The following is a 15,697-nucleotide window of genomic DNA, read 5'->3' as shown; positions in this document are numbered from 1 at the left end:
CATTACGGTTTTGAGTACACGATTTTATAGCATTTTTATCGCCGTTATTGGAGAAAGTTTCCATCAAAACGAACGAAGTTGAGTAAACAATGTTTAATTTTTTAAATATCTATTTGATTTTTCTCATCTTCTTAGCCTCTGTGAAGTCAAAATGAAATCGCCATCACTTTAATTCTGTGAAAACCCGTAAATAGCAGAAAAAAAGGTTGAAAATTAGTCGTTCAAATTTAAAAAATTAGGTTATTTCATAATGATTTAACTATGAAGGTGCTATATCGTGTAAATAGCTGCTGTAAACGTGGGATTTCGATAGCGTTAATTTTCATGGTGGTTGGAATCCGAGAATGAAGGATCACGTCGTTTGTTTGCGCTCTCCTCGTCCTGACAGTTCCCCTGACCCTGTACGCTTACTGAGCGCACCCCTTTTCGTGGTACAGTTTCCCTTCAGGCACCTTGATTGCTGCGCGCGTGCCGACTGTTTGCTGTTTGTCCAGTTTGATCCCCATGGCGACGGAGTTCAACAAGGGGGTGCTGAATTTCGTCATCCTCCCCGTTTGTCCCTTTAGGGCTCTTGAGAAGGATCGTTTTTAATGGGAACTCCCCGTGGAGGTCCTCTTACTCGTGAGAGGGACAGTGCAAAGCAGCCTTTGGTAAGCCATGTTCAACTGATTACATGCTGGCTCTTCTCTCGTTCACGAGGTCACAGTTCAGTCTGATTTTTTTTCGTTTGTTGATTACGATATATGCAACCAATTTGTGCGCAGTCTGTGAACGAAGTTTTCTGAATAATACTATACCTTTCGCAATTGTACTTCCTCCTTCAGTACTTGTGCGCTTTATAAAGAGTTAATTAAGTGTTTTAAATTAATGTCTCGATCGTACTGTCCTACGATTCATGACATTACCAGTTATTCCATAAAAGTAATCATATTTTTCCACTCATTTATGGATACGATGCAGCTGTTTTGATAATCTTGATATATCAGCGGAGAAGCAGTTATTATTTATTTACGGTCTCATCTTTTTGTGAACTTGCGATGGAAATCCGTATTTAACCTCGGATTTTCCAAATGACTTTCGTTGACGGCATTTATTATTATAGGAAGGCTATCAGATTAGATCATCTGGGCATTTATATGGGAAGCGTTGGTTAATTAGCCCTTTCGGTTGAGGCAGAGTGGGTTGTGTTGCTCCAAAAGGATTTACGACTTTAATGCAATGTTTTTTTTATATTTTTATGAAAATGTACGTTCCAATGTACATCAACACTTAATTTTTTATTTTAGGCTGTGTAACGAAAAAGAAATTCGTTTCTGCATCAAATTGAAAACAAATGACTCACGGTGTACTATAATGGACGACGTTCATGGGAACGTTTATGTTAAGCCGCTGATAAATAATGCCATGAATCTTTTTATGTTATAGCTTTTCTGAATTATATTCTCTCGCTGCTTTGTCAGACCTAAGGTCTTCACCGATTGGCTGACTTCTTAACAGCCAAATGATCTGAACTTCGCGCACCTACCATAATAATATGCACGATTGGTATATAGTCAATCAGTATATTATAGTTATATAGTTATATAATTAAGTCCGTGGTCACGACTGAAAATTTTCCTTCGGCTCTCTTGAAAGGACAGACCAATGCAAAAAATATATCTAATCTAATAGAATATATAAAAATTGGGTAATGATGGTACTGTAGCGTGTGAGTTCTCGCTCTTAAAATGCAACCGCTGAATGAGTTAAAAATTTGTTTTTGGGACCATTGAAGATAGTTGTTTTGCAAGTTAATCCACTTGAGTATTGGATAATTACTGCACCGCTTTATTATGTATTTCTTATTATTTTCAATATAATTAACGTTGTTTCTAGATTCAATTAATTGACAGGGAAGGAAGGCCATCTTCTTTCAAGTTTTTTATTTTTTCCGGGGAAAATTCCGTTAAATTCTACGGTGTCCATTGAATAAATATATTGCAATTACAAGTATATTAATGATTCCGTACCAAATTAGATATCATGTGAAATTATTGAAGGTTAAGCAAAACTTCTAGATTATATGAAAGACTTTTAGCCAAGTTTTAGATTATTAGCCACAGAACGTCGAATCACCTGCGGTCGTATTCAGAGATTTGAGATGAGGACCAAAGCCATCGCCGTAAGACGAAGATCGCATTTGTCCTGAAACTCGAGAGGTAGATTCAACTTAGCTCAATTCCATTTTTTCATAGCCTCCATTAGCGGGTAGGGTTCAATTGTTTTTCCCTTCAATGCCGTACTACTGGGCGCAATTAGCCTCGCGGCCATCGACTCGCTAACTGCATTCATTCTCTTACAGGTGTATCGTTCCCCGCTCGGATCAAAAGCGCATCCGCTTCTCTCTGTGTGCGCAGGAAATCATCCCGTAGGCGGTAGCAATGCTCATTGTACCGGCACGAAATCACTCGTTGCCCTACGGCACGTATGTCCTCGCTTCCGTGAGGTCAAGGGCTCTACGGAAGAAAGCCTTATGAATGCTTCGAGAGGATGGTAGGGAGCTCGAGAACCTTTCAGCTTTTGCCGTGATGAGCGGGGAAGAAAAGCATGGAAAATCACAACAACGCACGCCCCCCTACGGAAACGATGTATAAAAAAACTGTCGTCGGGCAGAGGGTGGAGAAGGTGGTAGTGTCGCGGCATTCATGCCTCCTCGCTACAGCGCCTTCATCTGTTTTCTCTGCCTTCTTTTGTTCGCGTCGCGACCGTCACACAGTGCATGTCCGTACCTATGGTGGTGTTCAAGAGCCTTGCTCAATGCACACGCGCCTCCATTCTCTTCTTACAATTCTCTTTCTCTCTCGTGATATTCCCTCTTCGGCTCTTTTTAATTCCTGTTCTCATCTCGCCTTCCTTTCCCAACAAAAACTTCACCTCGCCGTTCCCTTGCCCTCTCTAAAGAATTAAAGTTAAAATATTTATTCGCAGAAAATATTTCTTGCCATGGCTCGTTATAGCTCCGTCATGTTGTAAAACTTTGGCTGAAAGATTGTGATGTATGTTAGCGCTGAAAAATAAAAATTATGCTCGCATACATTTTTACGCATTGCTCGTTATGTCATTATTCCCATGCTATCAAAGCGTTAAGGTACGAGATAAGAATAATCCAAAAGCCATGCGATGAAACGACTGCACTCGGGTCCCACTTTTTAGCGCCGTCCATTACGACCACACCACTCGTGAACTATGTAAGGCTCTGAATTAAAGCAAAGAGGAAAAATATAATTATGTTGACGAAGCTTCTAGATAAATAAAATTCAATTGACTTGTAAAATGCAATTATTGAAGTTTTCCTGATTTTTGCTTTAGAGTTATCCCGCTCAATCCAACTTTTTCGGTTATCCTTTTCGTATTACATTGCCTTTAAATAGATAAATTGCCAATTTTTCTAAGAATAAACGTTTTTCGTAATCAAGATGGAAATCAGAAGTTGCCGCGGTAAAAAGATGCTATGCTATGTCTTAAAATAAAACTCGACTATTCAACTGTGATCCGATTCTGTACATTATGAGTAAAGAGAGCGTTAGGGAAGTAGAAGGGGTAATACGGGATTTGTAGAAATGATTATTAGGAAGCTGCTTAAATTAATGCTATGGATTAATTATAGTGAATAGCAATCGGCTAAATGTTCCAAAATGTTCTCGTAATATCTCAATTCGTCTCACGTCTGCTAAGGTTTACATTCTCTAATCAACTTAAAAATTTGCGGCATGATTTTGTGTGCAATGGTTCTATTTTGAGTAGATTAATATTTTTATTAATATTTCTGTAGCTGACTCTTTTAATGCAACGCGCTATTTGTCACTAGGTGTAAATACACTCTAGAAAATGAACTATTAAGTATACAACGGCTGTGTGAAAGTTAAGAAGTATAATGTTAAAGGCATATCAGTATATTTAGGTCTTATACCATTTATCTAATGACGCTTAGGGTCAATGTCCGTCAAATTATAGTATTCGTTCCCGCGGTCAAAAGATTAATTCGAGTCGAATTTTATGGGGCTTTGTGCAATAAATATTTGGTAACATTTGTTTCAGACGGTTTTCCTAGCGGAGTTTATTGGCCCGAAACGTATAAAGTTCTTTATAAAACGTATTAAGTCTATCTTTCTTACTTCCTTCCATCCTTCTCCTTTATTTCCTCGTGTCTGACGCGGCGTTACTTCTTTATGCCATTCTCCGTCGGTATGGAGATTGTAGTTCCTCGCTCCGCCATATTGGGTCGCGGCGCTGCAATCGCTCCTTCTCTCTTTCTTTTCGTATCTCTCGCTCCCTCCCCTACGTCGTGAGATTGCGCAAACGATTCGCGGAGGGATGGAAATTTTCCGTGGATGTGAGGCGGTGCAGAGACCTCTATTGCCTTGACCGGGAATCTGCGCATGGAAAGGGAAATTTTAGAATTGTCCGGTGAAATTTTCTAGAGCGCATTGGCCACCATGTGCTTCCATGTGAGCATTTTATTCATTGCGGGTAACCAGAATGCGTAGTGTTGGCGGTCACACATAAAAACACCACCAGCCCGCCCGGAGTAATGAGAGAAACGGGACTCATCTCGTGTTTTCCGCTCTCGATTCAGGGTTTGCCTAGAGAGGAATTAAGTTCCGCTTTATTTCTTTCGCTACGAGTGTGCTCAGTAGTCCGAAATTAAAATTTTTTTATTCGTCGAAATGTGTATTTTGCTGTTAACCTTTGTGCTCCCATAATGTTTCGAAATGCACCAACACTCAGTTTGAAATATAATAGTTGTGTTTCGTATTTAATATTTTTTGAGTTTCTTCCTTTGAGTGGTAAATTATATAATAGCGTTTAATAATTTGAGCTAATTTCAAGGCAGTATTTTGTTTACTGGTACACCACCTCTCTTCAAGTATTGAAATGTGCTTATCATATATATTTCACATAAGTATGTAAAGATTTCCGCAGAAGTTTAAATGTGAAACAAGTTCATTAAGTAACGCCGCAGAGCATTGATTCGATTAAGTAGCCAACTTTAACGCTTAACAATATTCTCGCTCCAGTTGCTGAGTCGATATTGCTTTAATTAATGGAAATGTGTGACTCCTGAGCTGCACTCTGAATATGTTGCATGTGAGGGTTTTATAAACATGTCCACCTCAAAATGAATAAAACTGAAAAGCATTTGTCGACACTTGCGTTATTTGAAGTTTATTATAATAACTGTTTAATATGAGATATACAGACTGCACTTGGTAAATAGTTCCCCTTATTCCTTTCCTCTCTCAAAGTTATCAACTAACTTTAAATTTAACCGAAGTGAAAATGTTTTTCTTGTGCAGAGTTTAGCTTGAATTTGGTGAGAATTGAATTACATGAATTAAGGATTGAATATCTAGCCATTGCACAATTTTTATGCAACTCGTTCTTTTGACACGCCAATTTATGATTGGTTGAAGTTTTAACTTGTACTTATTGTATATTAGGCTTTAATGGATGTGCTACAGTGTTTGAGCACTTTCGATACCGGCTGGGTGATGGCCTATGACCCCATTCCAGCTTTTTCATATTTTTTCCAATTTGTATTTACCACGATCCTTAAAGAAGCATATTGTAAAGCCCGCATTACCTCAAACATATGGATGGTCTTCTATATGCCGTGGCTTTTGACATTTTCAATGATACTATGCTCAATTTTTATTTTCCCATGCCACGTTATTTACCTAATAACATTTATTTACAGATGGCAAGGAGGTTTTCGACCCTAATTCGAATGGCTGCTGCACGTCCAGTTCGAGTCTAAACTCTGATCCTGATGAATTTTTCCAATTCTGGTGAGTATATTATTCAAGTATAGTCAAGTGTTTCAGTTTCTTAAGCATAAACCAAGGGCTTTGTGGAGACTTTAGTGAATCATTAGTTTCCTCTGAAATTGCAATTTCAGGATTCTGCAGTAGGCAGTATTTGGCAAGTAAACGCTTTGAAATTTTAGTGTATCAATTGAAAAGTCGCTTATTTTCATTATCATACAATTTTACAACTAAATCATTCAGCAAATCCCTCCGGAAATGAAATCATAGCATTAGAATCGCCCTATATCCGAATGAAATGAAATTGTTCTTTCGCTTTCTAGACTAAGACATTAACTAAATTTTATTTAAGTTGCTCACCTAATTTATGCAGTTATACATTATATTGATACATAGTGAAAATGTGGTTTTATGCCATAGAAGTCTTAGACTCGGGTATTTACACACGTCTGCACAAAAAGTGGTTTTATTTTCTGCTTTAACACGAAATGCATTTTAGTTCAAAATATTTCACTGATAGTTATATTATGATGGCTTTGTATACAGGAAAATATTTATTGAAACTATGCCCAAAATCTCTGGAAATTTAAACTGTACAAGTCGACTTGAGAATAGCCTGTGAGGAACTCTTTGCAAAGTAAACGCGGTCGGTCGAATTTTTTGGGCTAAATTCAGTATCCGCTCACTCATCAAGATAATCTCTCGCCTCGTGCATTCCTCTCAACCTTGTCCCTTGAATTTTGAGACTCATCCGGTTAAAGCGGGCTCGGCCAGTGGGCGGCGGTGATGCCCTCGAACGTCATCCGTCTGAGATGGAGAGTTACGGCATCGAAAGAATCAGCAGGCATGGCACGGATCGGGCGTTTCTCGATGGTGAATTGGTGGAGTTCGGGAAGTCGGTCCAGGGAATGAAATTAACGCCCTTTTCATGAAAATTTCAAAATATTATCTGCCTTTAGTACCACATAGGCTTAAAGCCAATAAAAATGGATTTTCTGTGCCTCATTTACTTGTAAATTTCATTTTAAAATCTGCATTTTTTACGGCTTTCAATGGCGGTACTGGGTTACACAAATGAAAGCCTTTTACCTCATTTACTTGTAAATTTCATTTTAAAATCTGCATTTTTTACGGCTTTCAATGGCGGTACTGGTTAACACAAATGAAAGCCTTTTATTAATGCTAGGTTTTATATTTATTTTTACAACAATAAAATATTCTTAATAATTGATAATCAGTGCTTAAGAAATTAAAAATTCGGTTTGATACCGGACTACTTTTTGAGCTATTAGACAATCAATTCTGTGATTGAAGTAAAATCATGTTACTAACATGGTGCTGATATTTTTAGTTTAATACTCGTTACAGATATTTGAATGCGCTGTTTAATCAAATATGTAGCAGTAATGAGTTTGAAAATATCAGGATTGGATAAACCACATTGACGTCGCCATTATTTTGCTTTTTACGTTCATGGATATCATTTACGATACCAATACTTTTTTAAATAGCATATACAGAAGTATTTGTTTGATTTACACAGTCGCGAACCAAGCTCCTTAAAAGGTATCTTGTATGATGTTAGGCACGATGTGGTGGAAGTTCTTAATATTAGTAAAATTGGGCATTGCAATATTTCCACTCAGTCCAATTTTACTCCTTAAAAGGATCCATCACTTCCGCTCGACCTGCCATATTTCGCGAAGAATTACTCCCTTATAAATGCCGGCATTTTGAAAATTTTGGAGAGTATAGAGTACACACGTTTTCGCATTTACGTTTATCTCAATGTTGAAAAGTTTACCATAGTATTTTCTCGGATGTGTAATTGTAAGATTTGAGATACAGACGAGTGTTTGAAAAAGTGCATTCCTTATATCCTGAAAATAAATTTGAAGGTGATATCGTAAGTATTGAACGAGTTATTTGTGGCAAAATATGTCAAAATGCGACTGCTCGAGACGAAGTGAGCGTTTGTTTAATGTTATTGGTCCGCTAATGCTCGATTTGAGTCATACTTTCGGAGTATGCAACCGAAAAAAATTTTGTCATCATAGACGACATTTATCGAGATTAAAAAGCAAAATTATGACCCGCAGTGTGTGCTCAATCAATTGTAACGCTTGAATTTTAACACTTTTTTCCAGCTATTAGAGCCGACCGTAGCGCCATTTTTGTACCTATACGATTTTACATCAAATACAGCTTTAATTTTCTGATAAGTCAACAAGCAATCTATATCGACTGTACGCTTAATTTTTATCATGATTTTTATGGTGTGACGAGTATTGTATTAATACTTTATCAAAATAAAAAATGTACTGTTTCTGTACCGCACTTTTTCCTATTCTTTGACTAGTAATGCCATAAGGGTGTGTGTAAAAAGCGGATTTTCAAATGCAATATCCGGAAGTTGTGGCGCGGAAAACTTAAATTTTTTGGCGGTCTATCGAAGAATTATAGTTAGGAGTATCATGTTTTAAAATTTTCACGAAAATGACAACTGCTTCATGTCTCGCGCCGACATCTGAGCCAGAAGCTTTTTTTGGGGGTGCCAGAGCCCATGGAGGGGCCGTACGGGTATGTGTATGTACCTATAGACGGATCTGACGTCACCGCAGCTGACGCCGAACGCCTACAATCTCCGGCGTCTTGCAGGCAGGCCCCTCCTCGCAAAAGGGAAGAGGGCGAGGTGGCGGGGGAGACTTGTAGCTCCCCCTTTCCTTCAAGGTCGACTTTCCCCCACAGTTCCTCCTCAACTCACCCCTCTTTTATTCTCAACTCCAAATCCCTCCTTTGGAATTCCTTCCTCGCCCACGCCTTCCACAGGCGGCGGCGACCGAACAGAACGCATCGATGCGTGAGTGATTTATCGCCGATTTGCGAGAGATTATGGTTCCAAGTATGGAGATTTTGAATGAATCTTATGGCTGACATGGGTGGAGGGAAAAAAATTACTACTTCGAGCTCAAAGCGAAGGAAAAAAAGTTTCGTGAGATCGATCAATTGTATACTGAATGTAGTCTATAGAAAGTGTTTTATAGAGTTATATATATGTTAATCAACGATTTAGGGTTCGTGCTCGAATCAAAGAAAATATATTTTTTCTCCTCCGAACTTTAGGAAAAAAGTTATTTAAGTCTTGTATTCAAAATTGGAATCATCTTGTCCGTATTTGGATTTCATACTTCCTTGAAGTACAGTAGAAATTCTGAATTCATGACTTTACTGTATAATATTGTGCATTTTTTATTTACTTTGTTCGTCATTAACTGCATTTTTCTGTTTCGTGGTCTCCTTACGCACATAGTCGCAGAGACGGCAATATTTTTCGCTCAAACACCAGCAGTATCGGTTAAAAATGTTTCGCCTGAAAATATATTGCGCTGACTATTAATTTGTCTTGGTCTCTAAGAAAAATTGAGATCCCATATGTTGGTTCTATTCTAGAGTCGAGTGAATGCAGAACCTTTAACTGATAATTCTTGTTCTGTTTTAAGCTACGGAAACTTCTGCAAAATGACGTGCAGGGGAAAATCAATTCAGTTCTCTTACTAATGAAATCTAAAAATATTCTGTTCAGTTATCTCTCTAATTTAAACCTCTGGACATCTAAATTATTTTTATGTATTGAAATGCAAGAATATCATGACAATATTTGGAATTTTTTGATAGTTTCAAAATTGTAAATTTCTTCAGTGAATGAAACGAAAGTGTCTCAGTGCTATCTTTTTTCAAAAGGTCTTATTGATGAATTTTCCTCTAGCATTAGTAACCTACTTAGGTATTCGGGTCAGTTTATGATTTCTTTTGTTTCGTCATGGCTTCGATAAAATTGTGTTTCAGCGTGATTGATCGTGGTGATGATATCTTTTTAGCAAGATCACTTCTTTTCACATCCCATCTTTGGGGGCACTTTTCACCATCTTAACCCGGTAGACCCTTTTATTCAAAATATGATGTAACCTTGACGACGAGCAAGTTTAATGATAAATTAATAAACCGTTTATCATACAATCGAAATAACGTCTTTCAAAGAGAAGACAAGCTAGTAGCTCAAGTGTTGTGTGATTTATTAGATGTAAAGTAGCAGAAATGAACATCATTAAGTCAGTCATCGAGGGACATGCCTTACAATTTTAAATGATTCTCGAAAGATGGAATAAGCGAGCTATCGATGAATACCAATTGTCCAATGATCACGTTCGGAATTCTACGTGGACTGAATTGGAGATTAGCCAAGCTCGGGCGTGTCGTTGCCATGGAGTAAGGTGAGGCGCAGGGCTGTGTTTAACGAAAGCATCAGTTGGTCGAGTGTGCAGCTGTAAAATTTATATTTTATTCCTTCCTCGCCAATGCGAATTAAAATTCACTTCTGACACTTTCTATCTTCATCACTGGAAATTATTTTTCTAGTTTCATATTTTTTCATATTACCATCTGTGAGTGTACATTTGTTCCAGTTCTACTTATTGGTTCTTCTTCGCAAAGTCGGCAAGGACGATAATCGAATAAACCTACATCTTTGTTTACATTATAATATTTTCCAATACCGTATTCATTCCACAAAAAAGTATGTCAAATCAGTCGAAAATATGAATTTTACATCGAGCGGGGAACCAAGGATCCCCTATGAGAACGCATTTGAATAATTCAAACTTTATTGTTCGCAATTTGAATTCATGTTGAATACCTTTATACTGTTTGTTGCATCTTATATCTAAAATATGTTAAAATATGATTTTCATAATGTACAACTATAAATTTTGAAAATAAATAAAGCAAATATATTACGCTCTTACTTTTAAGAAATAAATGCCTCCGTGTCATTTTATTTGACGTGAGTGGGCATTTCAGCCGTTTACACAGAAATAATATTAATTCGAGCCATTAGTCTTTTCCTTTTAGCTTAGAAATATCTAACTATAGTTTGCCTTAGCGAACTGTAAAAACGTGTTTCTTTGTCGAATCAAATGCTGCATGTTGGTAATCATCCACCCATGTCTAACACACCCTTCCGTTGACTCCCACGGTATAGTATACAGGGCGTGTCAGGAGGAATCTGCAATACCAGGAGGTGGTAGGGGAGACTATTTTAAGCATTTTTTATCCTGTAAATATGGACTTGTAACTCCTTAATTACCAAGTTGTGCCATACATTTTGGGTGCACTTTGCTGTAGGACTAAAGGACGAAAATTTGTTATTATAACTGTCTGAAACAATCAATATTTGAGCTTGATTAAACGAGTGATTTGAGCGAGTATCAGCAATACGATTTCGCAATCTCACCCATTTTGATAATAGTTGTTTCAGACAATTATAAGCGTACATTTTGGTCCAAGCTTAATTATTTAATGTCCTAAAAATTTCAGAGTATTAAATAAAATGTCGGAAAGGCTGATAACCAAGAAAAATCGTTTTCATGGTAACTGCTAAGATAATTCAAAAAAATGTTTACATTATCATAACTCGGTAACTTTGGTGTTGCGACCCCATGTTTATAGGACAAAAAGTGGCGCAGCGAGAGGGGTTTTTGGGGATAACCCCTCCCCCCCTTCAGATCTCAGCGAAATTTTTAAGTTTAATCCATTTTATTTCATAGGATTAGTATTACTTATAGAATACTGTTAGGATTAATCAAATGTCCCTCAGAAATCCGTAAAACTCGCCATTTTTAACCATTATCTATACCCCCAAGGCTCCTAAGTATTAGGTGCACTGAATCCCCCCCTACCCTTAATTCTTAGCTGCGCCCCTGCCCATACCACCTCCTGAAGCATTGCAGGATTCCTCCTGTAACACCCTGTATAAGTGTAGATAACATCTTCAATACCGGTGTCTGTCCATTAATGTTAACCACCGACCGAGATAGATGGCAGAAATCGCCCCTCGAGCAAGCCTGGCCGGGATACAGTGAACGGGAGAACCCAGGGGATGGAACGAAACTGCGTCATGTACCTCTCAAGAAAGTAATTTATGGCTGATTCGGTTCTCCCCTCCGCCCGGCGATGCGTGTGGGGACTGCCGAGGAATTAGCCGATGCAAGTCCCGTTTACTCGCCTTCACACGCGTGCACAGCAGTGAATGGCTTGCTCGACCTTTTCCTCCACTTCAGATGTATCCCCCCGTACCAGTTATCATGCACGCGAAGACATTTCGCGGTGTCTTTTTTTCACTATTTATTTCGTGTGACGTTCGACAGGAAATAAATTTGTGAAGCCTGGTGAAGCGTAACTGATGGGCGTCATGGCTGAGGCTAAATGGCATTATTGGTGCCGCGCCCGTAGAAGCCTGCCAGAAAGTCAAGGACGGATTTAAGAGAACTGAAAGTGTGTGCATATTCGCTTCACCGTTTGTTGAGACCTTTACAATCGTTGCGTAAGTTTTCCGTCGGCTCTTTATCTTCCAGTGATGGTATTAAGTCTTAATGACAAGGTGATTAAGAAGTCCTGCACGAGTTTGGATTAGATTCAGTGGACTCGCCTCGCGAGAGACCCACGTGAGAGTAACTGTATGTCGTCAGATTTCCTTTTAGATAAGTCTTAAGCATTTTCTCATTTCACTTTGGGTGGATTTCGCTAATTAATTCCTCTGCTTTACCTTCTTATCCAAATCATGTTTAATGGATTTCCTGTGGTATTTAAATTTATCTAGGGAATATGCTTGCGTAAAGCATAAAATGCTCACGCGTACTGGATCGAGGTCACTTTGTCACTAAAACACGCGTTTCAGGATTAGTGTGACGTGAGAAATTTTTATTCTGAACCTTTCGTTTTCCACTATATATTTTTTGCAGTAATAAGAGCCAGAACCGATTTGAATTAAATTGAGATTAAGAAAAATGAGGAAACATTAAAATGTTATTTTTTTATTACAGTTATATTTCCACACTGAAAATGTTTAAAGTTTTCCATTTTATGTAATTTTATACAGAGTTGCCAAACCTGAATCTCGTAAGTAGGAGGAAAAAAAAGATAAGACTAACTGCATTAAAGTTGATACTTAATCAAATATATATGGTGGTTCCAATTAGTGGATCGTTAGTTATAAATTTATCACAGCATATCATAGAATTGTAGTACCGATTTGAATCATGTTTTCGAGTACCTAAGTTTTTAAAGGTTTGGGAAGTTGATTACTTAGTGATAGCTTGATAACGCAGCGTTTACTTTTGACATTTGACTTTCTCATTCAGCATAGGATAAAATCACGAATTGCTAATAGTGATAATGTCCTAACGAAGTTGTAAAAAACATGCCCCTTATTCTAAACTGGCTATTTATGAGAGACGAGGTAAAAAGTGACTTCGTTGTTTTCCTATGATCTTGGCGAGCCTTTGGATCATATCCTGACTCTGGGAAGATTTCCTCTTGAGATATGGCTTAATATTTTGCTTGCGTATGTGCCACATCTCCGTATTCTCATCGCGGTCTTTGGGGTGAAAATGAAAAAAATAATTACGAAATTTTTGACCTTTGAGTTATAAAATACAAAAATTTGCATATTTATTCTCTTTTCGTCAATGCCAAAATGTGTTGACTGTTATGTTCATTGCTTTGCGCTTTTTTTCATGCTATGCTGTGTTAATTTGTGTTTGCCAGTCATAACTTCGTTTCCGATATTTATTTTTATCAGCAGATCCTTCTCCCTGTTCAGTTTCATTCTCTCCTGCCTTACGATCTGCTTATCTTCTTGTTCGTGTAAGACCTGCAGTGTTTATGACATTCCTCATATTCCGCATTTATTCCTTGATAAGATTCCTCTACCGCTTTAGAACCTTCACGCGTTGTTCCTCGGGAAACTATTTTTTGTCAGACATCTCCTTTCAAACTATTAGCCTTGCACCAATCTCTCAATTCATTTCTCTTCTGTTTTCCTTCAATCTTTCATCGCATGCACTCCTCAATCACGGTCTCAGTTAATGTTTCCACTTTGTTCCTTCAATCTTTCATCACATTCTTTCCTTTGCTTATTCTCGAACCCTCTACCTATCTTTATTTTTTGCGAAGCTTCTTTGAAAGATTCTGAAATATATACTTAGCCTTTATGAAATGTATATTGCTGCTAATCAAGAATAATGTATATTCAATTCTTTCCTTTTGATGCATTCAATTTAACTTAGGAGTGCAGCTATATCGTTATTATTATGCAAATAAAATATAGTGTCGGATTTGTCAAATATATAGAACTGTAGATGTATTCGTTCCGCTCGAAATAAAAAAGTCCTTTAAGCAAAAGATCAAACTAGAATGAGGACAGTGGTCGAAATAAGGCAGTAAAAGGAATGCCATTCAAAAAATTCGCCCAAGGAAATTACTTTTTTGGTCAAGCTTACCCAAGAGTGGAACGTCATCGAAGTGTATGCATGTGCTTATCCATCAGTATCGGTTAATACCAAATGAGTACTCTGCTGTTTTCATTCCATCCGTTCCTTTGTTCTACTCTCAGCTTTTCCTTCCGTGAAAAAGGGAAATGCACAGCCAGCGGAAGTCTCGAAACAATAGCCAGTAGGATTGAGTAATTCCATTGAAAGGACGTCATGCCGCACGAACATTTCGTTCTGTGCACGTGGGCAATCCACTTAGCTACGAGGGAAATCAGCGTGCTTTATCGACTCATTGTATGGGGCTTTATAAATGACATTGTGACATGCGATTAACTGGTGGTAAATCTTTATATTTTGTCGTTTTATCTATGTTAATGTTGCTTTAAACACGCATTTAAAGTTATAGGAACTTAAATATTAGCGACGAAACCTTCCGGATGAATCACTTTCACCTCCGACGAATTCAGCTGTGTCAGACGATGTTTGATGGAACACAGTATTAAACAAAATTGGTGAAACCTTGTACTGTTATAATCTTTCTCAATTTATTTTATTCTAATTTTATTCTCATTCTCCAACCTTATGAGCATAAACTACACGTGTTACAACATAAATGTGTCTTCATCATGTCTTACTTTATTGTTTTCGATCTCAAGATTGTTAGAGGCACTTTCCAACCGATAAATTAGATTAGGATATATTTTTATATTTTATAAATAGAAAATAGTATCATTCTTTTGCTTACACCTCAGTGGAAATAATTTTGATAGCTTTAAGGGGAAATATTGCATTATCGATAAAATTGTCTGTATTCCCTTACAAGCCAAGCATGTCATAATCATTAAATAGCGTCAGTATCTAAAATATGATGATGAAAGTAACTTTTCATCCTTACAAGGCGTCTTTATTCCAATAAAATTTCATAATTACAACATAGATATAAAAGCATTACTGTTTGAAGAAACTCTCTGATGTTCCAGCGCGAATGGTTTCTAACAAACCGGGTTGAGATATGCAAGAGAGACTTTTGCGTGGACATTGAAAGCTCAAATAGAGGATGGGACGAGAGGTAAGATGAAGGGTAAAAATATGCTTTCCGCGCGGTATTCGTGGCTAAGTCGTTCATGCTCAGAACCGCACGTAAATAAACGAGCCAAACAACAGTGAACAGCAGCGCACGAGTTTCCTTTGAAGCATCGGCGGCTTGAGGAAAAAAAATCGTTTCTCGGTAATTCCTCCTTCCCGAGCTAGCCTCGAAAGCATTCGCTAGTGCTTCCACTCGGCTCCTTCCGCTTTTGTCCGGTCGGTTTATCGTGCAATTGTGAAATCCCTCGCTTGCTTCCCGCACGCGCTGGACGCGTTCCGGCCTCCTGAGGATTGTGAGGTCTTGAAGAGCATCGAGAGCGCAAGGAACGAGTCAAGAAAGGGACCACTAACGCAGTCGTAAGTAGCACGTTGTCCCCTTGAGTTGCCCGGGACCGAACCGTTAGACTTGTCATTATTTATTCCAATCAAGAATCATATAATCTTGAATTACCTAGTTTTTATGCCACTTTGGACTTTCCG

General features: G+C 37.9%; 1 long non-coding RNA gene across 1 annotated transcript in view; it reads left to right on the top strand.

Moving 5' to 3' along the window:
- LOC124157825 overlaps positions 1-15,697 on the top strand; it is a 180,592-nt gene that overhangs the window by 97,491 nt on the left and 67,404 nt on the right. The window contains exon 5 of the long non-coding RNA XR_006864657.1: positions 5,738-5,828. This is a non-coding gene — a long non-coding RNA (uncharacterized LOC124157825). The remainder of the gene's footprint in view (positions 1-5,737; positions 5,829-15,697) is intronic.

The sequence above is a fragment of the Ischnura elegans genome, chromosome 4 (genome assembly GCF_921293095.1).
Source record: "Ischnura elegans chromosome 4, ioIscEleg1.1, whole genome shotgun sequence".
Lineage (NCBI taxonomy): Eukaryota > Metazoa > Arthropoda > Insecta > Odonata > Coenagrionidae > Ischnura > Ischnura elegans.
This window is presented reverse-complemented; position numbering and strand designations above follow the sequence as displayed.